At 33.2% G+C, this 16221-nt stretch overlaps 1 protein-coding gene across 1 annotated transcript in view; it reads right to left on the bottom strand.

The window, feature by feature from the left end:
- The window catches only part of LOC123707736 (voltage-dependent calcium channel type A subunit alpha-1), a 51713-nt gene extending 35988 nt beyond the window's left edge, over positions 1-15725 (bottom strand). The window contains 2 exon segments of the mRNA XM_045658048.1: positions 15012-15193; positions 15637-15725. The gene's annotated coding sequence lies outside the window, so the exon portion shown is untranslated.
- Between the last annotated feature and the right edge of the window lie 496 nt (positions 15726-16221).

The following is a 16221-nucleotide window of genomic DNA, read 5'->3' as shown; positions in this document are numbered from 1 at the left end:
ATACATAAAAATCATAAAATAAATTTACAAAAACACCACAGCAACAGTCCAACTTAAACAACAAGAAGAAGAATTTACAGTTCAAAAGGGCGTTAGGCAAGGCGATCCACTTTCCCCAAAACTCTCCACAGCAGTGTTAGAAAATATATTCAGGAACTTAGGCTGAGAGCATTTTAGAATCAGCATTAACGGATTGAACCTAAATCATTTAAGATTTGCTGACAACATAATAATTTTCTCTGAGAAACCAAGCATACTACAAATTATGTTACAACAATATTTGATGAAAGAAGGAAATCAGGTTTATCAATGAACCCAACGAAGACTAAAGTAATCACGAAGTATATTTTCTAGCAAATTTGATTTTGTATTTTTATTAAAAAAACAAAAACGTCTGTAACGTCGTGTGTTAATTTTATAAAAAATATTATAATGGATAGTATTTAGGTTCGGGTACAAAATTTTACCAATATAATACAATTTTTTTTAATATCTTTTAATACTTTTTAATTATTTTACCATTTATTTCACTGTAAATTGGTTTCTATCATTAACATTTGCATAAATAAATCTGCAGTTCCATAATCCACAGTTAGCTATGTTATAAAACAGAATATACACAAGATTTTGTATGCAAAAGAATACTTTAACAAAGAAGTATCTCGTCTATAATTGTTGATTTATAAGTTATTCTAAATTCTACACTGGCATTATAAAGCATATAATTAAAAAACTTAGAAGCTGTACAAGACAATGACAAATATGATACGCATTTTGCCGATGGCTATTAACATAAGAGTGACCTCGATGCCTACATCTATAGGAAAAAACAATCTGGGCGGGTTCCAAGGGATCTTGGCTGGCTCGACAGACCCGACGGCGCCGAGTTCGCTCCGACTACGCGGCGCCAGTGAAAGCTTCAATGCGAATCTTTATCTACACTCCATTCATCAAGATATTTACGAAAACATTTTTACAATATTTTAGTAATCTATAATATTGTATCCTTTACTCTCTTATTTTAGACTGTAAACCATTCGATTTTTAACTTATCCAAAGATATAGACTACAAAAGCAATATTAAATGAAATACATTTCATACAATGAAGATTCTGTAGCAGTTTAAGGCTTTGTTTACAATATGAAACCTTGCTTTTTCAGATGACAGATATGTTTAGTTATTCTCTAGTAAAATGAAGCGAAATTAACATTAAAATTGAAGTAAATAGTTAATAATTTAATAGTTTTAGCAAGTGTACAAGAATATCTCATTTTGTTTGAGCGAGGCTCACATTGTGTTCCACCTGGAACTGTAAGGGTTAAGCTTTTTCAACACGTAATATTATATTGCTTGTTTACCGCAATTTTAGATCTATTAAGATTTCAGATATAAAGTTACACAATTAAATGTTAATATTATCTGAAATAATATTTTAAAGACAAAATACCAATTCAGTCATAAGGTTATTATGTTATACCAAACTCAAAAATATCAAGTTTATAAGCGTTTCTTGAGATTTTCTAGTTAAGGCATATTCAATATGTGGTGCAAAATACAACATAAAATAATAAATAATGAATATTAATTAGATCTAATGATCGGAGTATTAAAATTCTGCTACTTATTTACTTGCGTAATACTTCAATATATTTTTCCAGTTATTGAATTATTCCATGTTATTTCGTAACGAGGTACGCTGACAATACCTATAGTTCTCGTAAAACACCATTAAAGCCAATTTCCCAATTTCCAAGTATGTTCTTGGAAACACAATCATTAAGCCATGATAAGTAGAACAAAATGTGTCATTTTAGTGATGAAAGTTAATGTAATGTAACATAAAGTTCTTGCAACATATTTTAAATTCTGTTGAAACCTTAGTACTGTTCTTTTTAGATTTACAAATAGTATAGTATATAAATAAACATATGAGTTCGCTATATTTTTATCTATTAATTTAGAATTTAAACCTATGTAAAAAGTTTTAGCATTAAGAGAAATTTTATTAAATTTAGAATAAATACATAACAACAACTTATTAAGTATTAATGAAACCCTTTCTGCAGAGTGTCAGACTCTGCAGAAAGGGTTTCATCAATAGATAAAGAAATACCAATAATTTTATAAGTACTTCTATAAAATTAATGTTTATAACAATACGCCATAAGAAAAAACTCAACGCAAAGCTCTTCTTGAAACAATTAAAGCACAAAGAACGCACGAAATGAGCCTTAATTTAAAAACCCCTGGTATTTTAATCGGATTCAAAGTAAACACTCCGCAAAAGTTGTTAATGAACCTACGTGATTCTAGATTACGTAATTCTTGCTTGCTGGAGGGAAGCCAAGTCCTTGGTCCTGGCGTTAGATGGCGGGCGGGCACCGACGTGGCTATCGACAATATAACAATGAGCCCGACCGCCCGAATCGTAGACTAACGATTGGCAGCAAAAAGTGAGCTTACTTGGCTGAATTTTTAAAATATTTTTATACTTATGTGTGTATATATTTACTAAGTGATGGGCCGTGTTATTTCTTTTTGATTACTTGAAGGCGACTAAACGAAAAGCTTGCAATGATATTGTGAGTTTTGTGAGCTCTCACGTTAAATTCAGATATATTTTAGTATATAGATAAGTAATAGTAGGTACTGTACTTGCGTAAAGTAATATATGTTTCGTTCGTGTCTGTTTCTCTGCACCAAAGTTATAACCCGTGGAGCCATCAAAACCTAAACGTTGTTTCTATGCTTTCACCTATACATACCATACCAAAGCATACATTGCATTATAGACTGATTCTATATGATTTTTCTAAATTAATAGGTGCACCTCATCTCATAAACTCATATAGGATCGGCTAATTAGGTGTAAATAAACAGTTTAGTACGGTTAACTGCTTCTGCTCGATTATTAATAGCTGTAACCGAGATATGGAGCTGAAATGTTCGCAATACTAATTATATGTAATGTATATTTATCTTTTTAATTAGGTCTCGTTTACTACATTAATTATGGCTCGTTTTAAAGCTACTGTAGCGATTGATAATTATATGTTCTAATATTTTCATACATAATTATAATTATTAGCAAATATTTTATTTTAAATTAAGTAAAAAGTACTTATTTAATGACCGACGTAATTGTTATTTCTAATATTTGTTTCAAATGGAAGCGGTACAATATTGTTGTTTTTTGTTCAGACCCATTCGAAATTTAAAAAAGTACACTGGTGTTTTAAATTTTTAGTCCAATAACTTTGACTACTTAATGACTTTTTTATTCTTCATTAGAATTAAATAGCAAACATTTCGTCTTTTAAAACTCAGTCCTATAGGAATGTATGTGTCGACTTCGATTTTCCATGCAACTAGGTGGCGCCCATGAGAATAAAAACTGTTCGAAAAGGTGTATCGCGATAAGATCGGATATAGGCCAATTTCCCGCCAAAAATGACCAAAGCTGTCATCGAGACGAAACAGGCGTGAAAAATGTTACTTCACTTTGAATATTTCTACAGATTTGAGACTATAATAGAGTGTATTTTTTATAAAATAATACAACAAAAAATAGACAACTTTACTGTAAGCGTTCTATACCTTGAAGTGTGAAATGTCAAAGTATGTAAATTACATATAAACTTTAAGGAAATTTGGTTGATATTTGAGATATTTTTATAATGTAATGTGATAAGAATATACTAATAAGATATCTGTTAGTATAAGATATATGTTAGGCATCTGGCTTATAGATTTAAGGTTTATTTTAAGTAAAACAAAAAATAGTATTAATTTAATTATATAGAAATTTTGAATGTTTGAATTGAATAATATTTCTTAATTTATATACGAGAGAATGATAATCAGAGATTTTTTTAATATACATATTATCGTATATCGCATAAGTACCTCAGCAAAACGGGAATTATTGGCAATATAAAATTTAATATTTATTTGTTTCTTATTATTAAATGACAAAATTTTATAATCCTAATAAATCCTTTATAACACTTTCATATATTTCTATATCACTGTTATAAACTGCCAGTGTACAGTCCATAGACTATGTATATACAAATATTTCGTAAAAACGATCATTATATATCTCAAGCCATCAAGGTTCAATTTAGCGATCGAATGAATAGTTGGCTACCACGTGTTCGTTCATCAGCCCGAGTCGTTGCGTTAAAATAAATATTAGTAGCGTATTTCGTTTCGTTAGGCTTCGTGGGTAAAAGAGGGACACAAGATATTACAGACACGTGCGAGAACGGGATGAGACGAGCACATCCGATCGATAGCCGCAGTCGCAGAGTGTGGCTGGCGTGACGTCACGCTCTTGTCATCTTCCCTGATCAAGAAATTGCCACTGTATTTGTGTTTGAAACACTATCGTACAGTTTCTGATATTCGTTTGAAGTATGACCATATAGGTTTTCCTATGAATATAACAAGTCATACAATTATATATTTGATTGGAAAAGGTAATCCAGCTTTATGCTAAGGCAATGATATAAGTGTTTCTTACTTATTGTACTACGGTTTATAAAAATACGTATCAGATACACCTTATAAATATAACTATCGTTTCTTTATTCCTAATCTTGTTTCATACAAGGTTTCGTCTGTGAAATCATACGCAATAAATAGACTTATCAATAACGCATCCAAAAATATTTAAAAAATACCTATTTTTAGTATAATCTTTAATAGTGATTAACCTCACACATAAATACGCTTCATTGGAATTTAGATTTATAAATTAGAAATAATACAAAATTACTATTAAACTCTGTATGCAAGTGATATAAATATTTTCAGGGAGCTAAATTTGCTATGATTATTTATTTCTCATTTAACAATTTAGGCCAAGACGTGTATAGAGTTAATATTGAATATGTTAAGGGCGGTGTACCTCTATTATATAGATTTAAATTCGTTTGTACCCAGTGAGGGAATATGATACAGCAACTAGTATGACGAGTTCTGTTATCGGGTATATTTAAGTTTAATATTTTAAGAGATTCATAAAACAATTATTATTAATATATAACTCACCAACATTTCACTATGGACTTTTATTAATTAAGAAAATATATAGATTTTAAGTTTTAGATAATGTTTAACAATAGATTAAAATTAATACAAGTGAGTGATAAATTCATTTAGATAGGACCATTTGATATACTCTTTATGAAGCTGGATAATTGAGTTAAAAATTAACGCTCGCGTAAGTTATTATGTGAAATTTTAAATCATTTCACAACATGTGCAGACACTATATACATAGTAAAAAGAGTTCCAATCTAAACACGATATCAGAATTGCCTAAAGCATACGATTCGGTTTTATTTGTTTCATTTCACGTTATGCACCACTGCTTGGTTAAGGGTTTTCATGAAATTTTATTCAGACATATTCAGAGATAGACAGAGATAGATAGATTCGTGCCTATATTTACAAGGTACCACAGTATTGATCGATTTATTCTCCTGTATTCCGGAAATGCATTTTAGAGAAAGCCTAAGTGAGCCATATACCATGCCAACACATAAAAAATAATATTTTAATCATGTTCAATACTTTATTTGTGTATGATGAATAAGCACATAAATCTCCTAATTAGGTCGTAATGTGCATTCTGCTAGCAATTTTGGTTTTTACGCTCTTGTGGACATTCCAAAATGTTCCACCTATCATAAACGCCAACGTCCCAAACATGACTATCATTGCAGATGAAATATAAATACGAAAAACAATTTGACCTTGATTAGATTTTAATTAAAATTAGTCAAAATGCGAGGACCAATATTCATGTAGGTGTAATGCCATAAGGATACAAAACTCGTCTATGACGTATGGCAAAAAAAAACCTTCAACTTGCGTGAAAAGAAAATAGAAATCTAATCTAAAACGATATAATTTTTTAGAAGAAATGAAAGTACCAAAATTGCTTTTTTAGGTAGTTTAAGGTATATATTATGTTGTAGTGTTAAACGTGCTATATGTAGAATGTTCGACAAGATTCTACGCTTTTCATATACTTCGCATTCAGACTTATGAAACACAAATTGCATATTGTCTGCAAGCTATATATTAACAAAAATTTCCACATATATGATGTTCTATGTAAAAAATATGCTAAAATTTAGAAATGGTATAGTTTCTACATAAGTAGCAGACCGATGTCATTTGGAATTAAATTTTTTGATCCAGTTGCTTCTAAAGAAGCAATTCAAATGTAATAGGTCTAAAAAAGAAAAAGTTCACTGTTTTATTACTGTTCCATGAACAACGCAATGTCACTATGTTAGAAACTTGCTCTTTATATTTTATATTTTAAGGAACACCAACAATGCATATAGACAGTCTCACAAATACAAAAAGACATTACACAAATTATGAGTATGCAAAACAAAAACAATACAGTTATTGCTCTCGCTAAACAAGACGTCAAACTAAATGTATCAAAAGAAGTTTTAATTCTACAAATTTTAATTCCAATTCACTGACATTTATAACAAAAGAACTTTCGAAAAGCCTGAAAAATTATTTCAACAATGTCTACGATAAGTTCCTTAAACCAGAAAATACAACGAAAAAGCAATTATCGATGACATACTACATTTTACATGTAATGAAGAACAGAAAAGGCAGCATAAATATTCTTACACTACCTTTGCTGTTTTAATCCAAGCTGTTATAAAGAACTAAACGCTTTAATCCGCAAATAAATAAGAACTTTAAGGGATGTTTCCTACATTGAAAAATGCGGGGTCACCGAAAGGCTTCATAAGAAGCATAACTTTAATCTTATAAAAATCTAAAAGGATTTAATGGTAGAAATGAAACAAGTTTAGTTGACTCAGTTGGAAAGTCTGTTGATAAACTTAAGTAGATAGGGCGAAAATTCGCTATATATGTATATACAAAGTAAGGAAAATGTTAAGGTTAAAATGTTAGCAAAGTCATCAGGGCCAGATAACATTCATATAGATGAAATTAATCTATTTAATGTTAAAAATATAAATATGCTCTCCCTGTTTTTCAATTTTCAAAATTCTGTGTACAAGTCTATTGACAAATTTTATTATCATTGTTCCTAGACTGGATAAGGTTGAGCTATGATGAACAGAAGGGAGATAATAAGTGTGGCGTTCTGTCTGGCGTAGAAACGTATGACGCTTTCTTGAGGCCCTAAATATCTTAATACAAATAGTCAGCATGACGGTTTGACCTTAATGCAAAAACCTATATTACTGTTAAATCTGTCAACATCGTAGCAGCTCTTGATTGCGTGCGACAATACAAGTACTTAGTGGCGTGGGTACATGAAACATAGGATTCCGATCAAGAAATCAAATCTCGAATCGAAAGGCCCGAGCTTATTTTGATAAACTGAAAAAGTAGTATGTTGTTGCCATAATAGTATCAAATTGAGGGTTCGAAAGTTACTCTGTTACAGCCGCTAGCGCAGGCTGTGAATCATAGACTATAAAAGACACAAGAAGGTGCCTCGAAGCTTTTGAGATGTAGTGCTACAATTGCATGCTTTGCAGCAGCTGCATCCAAAGTGAAACGAATGAAAGAGTCCTTCGCGAATCGGAACAACATGAAAGTTTATGCAGTCTGTTAAAATATGAAATCGCTCATCTCGGCTATGTTTTGCGTCGATAAGACTTGTTAAAGCTCATTATGATAGGGCATGAAAATTCAAAGCGAGAGTCGGGTTGGTAGAATGAAGAAGTCATGGTTATATTTAGTTTATTGAACAGGGGGCAAACAGTCGGATGGCTCACCTGATGTTAAATGATACCGCCCATGGACACTCCGAAATCGCAAATGCGTTACCGGCCTTTAAAGAAATGGTACGCTCTTTTCTTGAAGGGTCCATCAAATTCGTTTGGAAATAATTCAGTATGCGCGGCAAAAATTGCCTGAAATAACGCTCATTTGTGAAACAACGGACTTCGAAGTGGTACGTGTAGAATTTCGTATTCTGCTTCGACGTCCGATGATGATCAGCTACAGGTATAATAGAAGATGCAGTGACCCCGCATCTCTACGCAAAGCCAAGGGATCAAATATAAATAAAACATATGGGGACAAATTTGAGTGAAGTACCGTTTTGCCTTGCTAAGCTCAGTAAGCTTCTTGGAGGCTAATTTAGCGTCAAAGATTCCGATGCTGGCTGTGGCTATAAGAAGAGTGTATGAAAAGAGGAGTAGTGACAAAGGTTGGTGCGGCATCACATCCGCTGAGTAACTGTTTAGACTAGATACCGAAGGAAGGTAGGTATTCCTGTAGTAATAAAGTGGCACCTGAAGAAAGTGAATTGTCCTTCTCTTAGTTCTTCTAAATAATAAAATATCGACCTGTTAGTTGATGTAGGATATGTATAAGTTAAAGAAACAACACTTTGTCACTCATCAGTTAAAACAACTTTATTATTACAAAATGTTTTTTTTAAAACTGAATTATGACGCAATTTGCACTTCGCCATCGGACAACAGTTTTAATTTTGTAATTATAGTCTTCTGGGCTCAGAATGTGTATTTTTAAATGTATTACTTAACACACACTAATAATGAACACAACAAAATATATTGTAATAATACTACGTGGGTAACACTGAAAATGTTTAGTTTACTGAAGATGTTCTAACTGGCCAGTTAGAAACATTGCTAATGAAAACTTTTTTGAATTTCAATTTTATAACTCTAGCAAGCCTAGGCATTGGTATGAGTCAAGTTCAAAAAATATTACACAAACATTTAAGCGTCAGAAAGCTTTGTAACAGATGGATTCCCCATACTTTAACCGACGACCAGAAACACTTTCGCATGAACTGGTGTCGCCAAATGTTAGATAAGTTCAACGGCGGTAACTAAAATACTGTATGTGACATCTACACAGGTGATGAAAGCTGAATATTGCTACGAACCCGAAACCAAAAGACAATCAGCTCAGTGGGTGTTTCTTTTCGGGATTCGGATCGGCCAACTAATGTAAAGAACGGAAGAAGTCAAGGAAACATGATTGAATCATTCTGTGGTCGGAAAGATCAGTTCGCGACTGTTCTGCTAGAAGATGGAACTACAGTTACTGCAGACTGGTATGTCAATCATTGTTTGCCTGTTGTCTTGGAAAAAATTCGACAGCAGCGCCCTCGAAGCAGTATCCTCCTTCACCACGACAATACTTCAGCGCACTCCGCAAAACAGACTGTTGAATATTTTACTATGGCAGGTGTCGAGATAATGAGTCATCCGCCATACAGTCCTGACCTGGCATTCTTCGACTTTCATTTATTTCCAAGAACTAAAGATACAATTCAATGCATTCACTTTACGAGCCCCGAAGCTGCGGTGGAAGCGTACGAAAAGCCATAGAAGAGGATAAGAAAGAATGGGCCTACCGCTTTTCTCAGTGGTTCCATCGAATACGACGAAGTGTAGAGAGGAACTTCCACCTATTGGCAACTTTCTACATTAAGCCGTTTTTCATTTTCTAAACATTTTCAGTATTACCTAAGTATACTTTATAATTGTTTTCTCTAATAAGCAAAAAGAAGTAAACCTAATATCACTACATTCATAATAAGTAAAAACAGCTGCGGGTCGTAAAGTAGAAGTTTTGTTGTAAAAATTTAAGCAGGACCCGCGAATACTAACTTTAAATGATGGAATTTAATCTTTCCTTTCCTTTCTTGCGGTCACTGAACCACCTTAGCTTATTTTGATCGAAACCAGGAAAGGCAGATGACCTACAGTAGGGATAGGATCAGTCTACTATCTACTATATTCCTTTTCTAAAGACATCTTCTTCGTTAAAAATTAATATGAAAGCTATCAAATATACTCGAGAAAGTAAAATGGCTTCGCTTTAACAATGGGTTGTTTACAGAAAGCACTCATATCAATAAGCCGAAAGCACACGCAATTGCATGACGGAAAATAACGACGATTTTAATCATCTAATATTTTTAAAGAGAAAGGTTTGTCTCAAACTTCGGGTTCTTTATTAATGTTAATAAAGATTGGAAGTTTTTAAAGATGTTTCATACCTTTTACATTATGTTTCGTTTAGCGGAAGTGGCTTCAGGACTGGCTAAAAACCCTAGAGTTTGACTGCAACAAGCTTTGTTCCAAAACATTAGTGTTCAATGATAATATTCATATGTGTAAAGTATTTTGAGGGGCCAATAAAAATATTTTTTTTCTATTTTAATTGCATTTAATTGGAAAGAGAAATCCTATTCAAACGCCCGTCTACAGAGTTGAACCGACGCTTTGCCAAATTGACGAATATCTCTATTCGCTGATATAAAAATTGAGGTGTTTGTTTGAAGAAACGTGTTATTGCAAAAATTTGCGATAGATATGATAAATGAAAAACACAAGCGAAACGGTAAATAAAATTCGTAGCCTAGTACTGGGGCAATAAGGAACTACTATAAAAACATTATGGGTGAGTCGATTGACTGCATTACATTAATTTTAATAACGTTTACAAATTTTGCCAATGACTTTTATGACTTTTGTATATACTCTGTAGGACTTAGTGAAACTTTTTTGTCTAACGATTTGTACACCTCGAAGTGTTAAAACGTTATTTTGCATTAAAATACATGTAACTCTTAATTTTAACTCTTATACCACCAACACCCATTTTTAATAGCTTTACTTAGATACCTTTACTTAGCAAAACAATGTTAACCGATTCATCTAGTCCCTATATAAAAATATAACTGACTACAAAAATAACTAAACAGAATAGTACAAATAAAACGTATACTAAGAAGTGAATTAAATTTATTTATATACAAGGGGATCATGTCCTGTAATTCCTGAGTATCGATTCGATGGACACCTTATTCTTTTCATAGACGGCGAAGATATAAAAATACTAAGGGTCTTGTAATACATACAAAAAGACCCGAAATTTTTAAATGCGATAACCATGGATCCTTTTTATTCAGAGGAGAAGAGATCGCTCGAAACCGATAAGGCCGCCAGTTTAATCCTTTTGATTTAATTATGTTCATTTTTTAATATTATAATGTAACGAAGTGTTAATAAATAAATAAAATTTTACTTTAAGACAAAACAGTAATTATTTCAGATGCATGAGGGGTCATCAAACTTGATTAGGGGTTTACGAACAACAAAATATCGGGAAATTCCATCAGCATACGCGTGCACGAGCATCACAGGATGTAACCAATAAAATAATTCAATTAGTTTGAGTGTGACCATTGATAGTCGATATTGAAACGAATCCCTATAAAGCCAGTGACTGGGTCGAAATCTAAATTTTACTTTGAAACTGTTTTAAGGAAAAATATATTCGCGTTATATATACTGTATAACAGTTGTATATTATAACAGGCTATACTTCTTATCATTCACTTACATAGATGAACTAATCAGACGAAAGTAACTTTTGCTGTCTTTTATAGAGTAGATGCTAGCAACGTCCTCCGCTAAAAATAAGGACAAATAGATCCTAACCTCGCTTTAAACATATAACAACCGTACTCAGAATCGTTCACTTATCTTGAATAGTAGATTTACTAAAGCAATTATATCATACAAAATCTTTTTAGCTTTTGATGGGATCTATGGTAAAGTTACTTAAATCTCCAAACCAGGCCATAAAATTAATTTAAAAAAATGAAATCTCCAAATGGCTTAACGTTATTTCGTGATGAACGATTCTGATTGTAATGATAAGTCTTGATAGTACGATAAGGCTACTATATTATAGGTATACTATTATATAGGTGAAATTACCGTAAGCGCCAAAAAGCTAATAAAAATGAATAAATGAGAAGCATTCTATAAATCCCAGATGCTTGAACAGGACGAGAGATTGAACAAATCTTGTGGTAAATTCAGACCCTCTTAATTCAACAACAACCTAATTTTTTAAATATTTATGCCACAAAAATGAGATGACCCCCTTTCACACGGGATATTTATGAAACTAGATTAAAGGGAAAGAATATTATTAGTATTATTCGTAAGTTTAAAACATTTTCACGTTCATTGAATAAACTTAAGGGTAAACTTTGAGAGGATTTCTGTGGATTTTGTACAGGTGTTTTTATTATATAAATTATCTACATAATTCAATTCAATGTACCTAAATATTTTTGTTGAACTTTGGCCATGTATGGGCTCTAAATAAATAAAAACAAAACCGTACAAAGCTACAGAGACATAGACTTATTATGCACGTTATTCTAGCGTTTTTTCATAACAACAATAGGCAATAACTCCGCACAGTTTGTTTTAAAAAATATCCAAATTTGACTTGACTCCTAGGAGCTGAAGATGTTTAAGAAATAATATTTTATTTTTTCCAAGGATTTTATATTAGTCAATGTTAGGTAGATAATTGTTTAATTTATCAAAAGTTTTCATGGTGGGGGTGTTTCAAAGTGTTGTACTCGCATGAAATCAAGACAATATTATAGTTTTTCTTCTGTAAATTTACTCACGCTTAAGTTAAAATGCTTATACTACCACCAACACAAAATAATGAAATCAAAACTTTATTTATTCCTATTGTACATTGACATAGTAACTACATTTATGAACGTCAATATTTAAACAAGTAAGATCTAAATTTACATTTTCTACCAATACCCAAATCAAGTTTTAGAGCGTACGACAAGAGAGGAACAAACTCTCCACTACACATACACTTGTCTACGGTTTTAAGATATTGATTTTTGGGTTGGTAATCGTAGACAAAACTCATTTTATAGATAAGAAATGTTAATAACACTCATTACCGCGTAATTATAACTAAAAGAGGAAAACAAAACAAATTCAGTAATGATCATTCGGCATCTTCCCTACATACAATATAGCAGATACCTTTGTGACCCAATTTCAAAGGTTGCAACTTGTCCTAATTCCACAGCCGCCCTGTCTGTCTTAAACTGGACGGCATTTGCAACAATATCATCGATGACAATGCAACGATTATTCTTGGTTATGATTTTGCAGTTACCAATTTTGAGAACAATTCGAAGCGTTTTTGCCGAGTTTGATACAGCACTGGTAATAGTTAATATTTTTAGGAGTAATAATCATTCTTATATTATAAAATAAATAATGTTTGATTATTATTATATATTGACAATTACATGACAATATCATCAAATATGTATTGCATGTAACATTCATAATCGAGATTCAATAATAACAACAAAAAAAAGTTTAGCAGTCTGGACATGTTTAAAATATATTACAGTTGTTTATTGTATACTGTCTTGATATTAGATCAATTGTATAAATAAAAAAAACAATTACGCTATATTTTAGGTCTTGACCCCAGACTTCTGTATGCTTCGTGATCATTTATTGTTTCTAATAGGTTAGCTTTTTTTGCCTGTAATACGCCATGGAATAAGGTCATAGGTATGCCGGTTTCATAACGATGTTTACTTTCACCGTACTAGCGAGTGTTGAATGCACATATAGACTTGAATGTTGGTGTAGCTGGGATCAAACCTCTACGCTCTAGTTCTACGCTCTAACCACTACGTTAACACTGTTTACAGTATTAGTAATGGAGGTTCAGCTCTTTATAACGAGTGTACCACCTACACATTTATATTTTAGTTTAATGTAGAATTTGTCGAGCTATTATTATGTAGTTGTATTCCATTAGTTCCAACTGTAAAGTTAGTATTTATAATGTGGAAATTAAATAATAATTTTGGTACAAGCCATATAAGTTTTTCTAACAAAGTTGTTAAATAACTTAGGACATTATAATATTTAAAAAAATATAAAATTAGCAATAAGCAAATACAAGAATTCGTTAGTTACATATAACAGTTTTTATTATTATTTAGAATAACACCAACAGGATGCGACGATGTAAGGATTACTTTTAAAATTAATTTGATTCAATGTCCGACAATGTAATTACGAAACTCCCTAAACAACAAGTAGCTTAAATATCAATTTTGCAGGGCTTTCGTCTATGGACGGGTTTTTATGCTATTTTTAAATATTTAAAGAAAGAAGAATACCTCTGTGTTCTTTTTTAAATATCCAGAATTACTAATCATTCAATAAATCGTTTTGAATCACAATAATCTGAGTATACAGTAAATAAGTAAAATAATCTTTAGTGGTGATAAAAACTTAAAGAACTTATATGTATTTTTTTAATTAACGAAGTATACATTTTAAAATTATTTAGTGACAACAGTGGTGGAATATAATTTTGATTTTAATTAATATAAAAAAGCGACATAATTCAATCAATATAAGATTAGCCATGGAGTTTATCTTTGCACATTTTATTTTGTCTTAAAAGGTTTTCTTGTAAAGAATATTGATTACAGAATGTAGATCACGGTTAAACAATAATGAATTAATGTTATCTGGGTCAGTAGTATATGTTATTCAGTAGTTAGAACACTAACATGTATAAAAATAGTAATACATATATTTTGACATTTACGAATCTTCCGCGATTAGTTTTCGTTACACATTACAAGTATGAACGAACTATATGAAAACCATTCTAGAGTCGTTAAATATAGCTTATGTTATATAGTACCAGTATATGGTTGCATTTAGATATTTAAAAAAGCTGTTATATTGAATCATAAAACTATAGGAATGCTATAGGAAAGCTCACTCGTCTTATGTGTTTCAATTACGAAAGTATGTAGTACATACCATTTAAAACGTATAAGATACATCGATTTTTATGTCAATAATTCACCTTTGGATAAATGGAAAAGCGAAACGCCCTTAGTCAATATTGGCGAGAACGTTACGTAGAACCTGATATAATATTCACCAAGACAATGCCTGCATATTATTATTGTCGTGTTGACATGTAACTCGTGAGCTTGTATCCACGTGATGGTTTCCATTTTCCTACAGGAGATTGAAATTCAAGTAAATAACGACGAAACACCTACACAAGGTTCACGCGAAATGGCACGTCAAATGAAGCCTTACAGAGTAACACTCACCAGACTTAGGGGCATGGGCGCGGCGCGAGGCTCGGGCGCACTCCTTTAACTAAATGAATCCCTTACGAAATATCGCCTTTCGTATCTCCATTTCCGTAATAAAACCACAAAGCATCTAGCTTCAAGTCGATAAGAGACGTCCGTCCACGGTCGCGTTGCTAGGTACTGATCAATCGCCGTCCCTACGAGTGAATTACATGAATGAAACCTACACACTTTCGATCCATTAGCTATGCTCAAGGCGGAGCAGATTTTTTTATTGCTTTTTTCGATACCGATCTAACACAACCGATCATGGGACACAAAGACAGTGAGAGTTTTAGTAAGATATGACGGTGACGTTTAGGAGCGGCAGACGTCGGAAGGTCGGGGAAGCCGCGGGCGGCGAGCCCGGGCTCCACTGACGTCAGCGACGGCTCGGCGCCTCACGGCCCTGTCCACCACCGCCACCGAACAATTATTATTTTATGCACACGAACGGGAGAGTGAAAAAGACACAGCGGGGCGCGGGCGGAGCGAACGCGCCGCAGGAGCGACTCGCGGCGCCATCTAGCGGGCGGTGGGGCGTCTAGTTTCGTTCTGCGGAGGACAGGAGCACGGTCAGCTCGGGAGGAAGAATCCGTACCGTGGTCAGAGCGTGGCTGCGTGCGGTGTTGGCGCTCGGTGCGGCCATGCTGTCAGGCGCGGGACGGGCGCGGGCCGGGCATGGCGGGCTGCTGCTCGTCACTGCGGTGCGGCGGTGCGGGCGTCCGCGGCGCGCGCTCCACGCCACTGCCCGCGCACGTAGCCTACCCGCCCCGCGCCACCCGCCCTGCGCGCGCATCCGCTCGCACGCCGCGCCGCAGTGCTCCGATCTGACCCAAACGTCGACGTTCGACGCTCCACTTACCTGCGACTATTTGTAAACTCACAAATGTCAAACAAAACAGATTCCTTATAAGGATACAGAGATGTAAACTTCAGAGATGTAAATTTTTAAATGTGGCTAATATCCTATACTTATTATATAAGAATATTCAGCCCGATGCAACGTTGTTTGCTAATATATAAATCTATTACTTGTGGCTTTTTAAATAGGAATATTATCCCAGACAATTTAGACTTCGTCGTCTTTTATAATATTAATACGAAATGTATTTATAACTTAAAGATTAATTATAACTGTCCATATCCGACATACATTTCGAATTACAAAACCAAGATAAATTGA

Source organism: Pieris brassicae, chromosome 3 (assembly GCF_905147105.1).
Source record: "Pieris brassicae chromosome 3, ilPieBrab1.1, whole genome shotgun sequence".
NCBI classification, from domain to species: Eukaryota; Metazoa; Arthropoda; class Insecta; order Lepidoptera; family Pieridae; genus Pieris; species Pieris brassicae.
The sequence above is the reverse complement of the archived record's forward strand: the minus strand, read 5'-3'. Positions and strand labels throughout refer to the sequence as shown.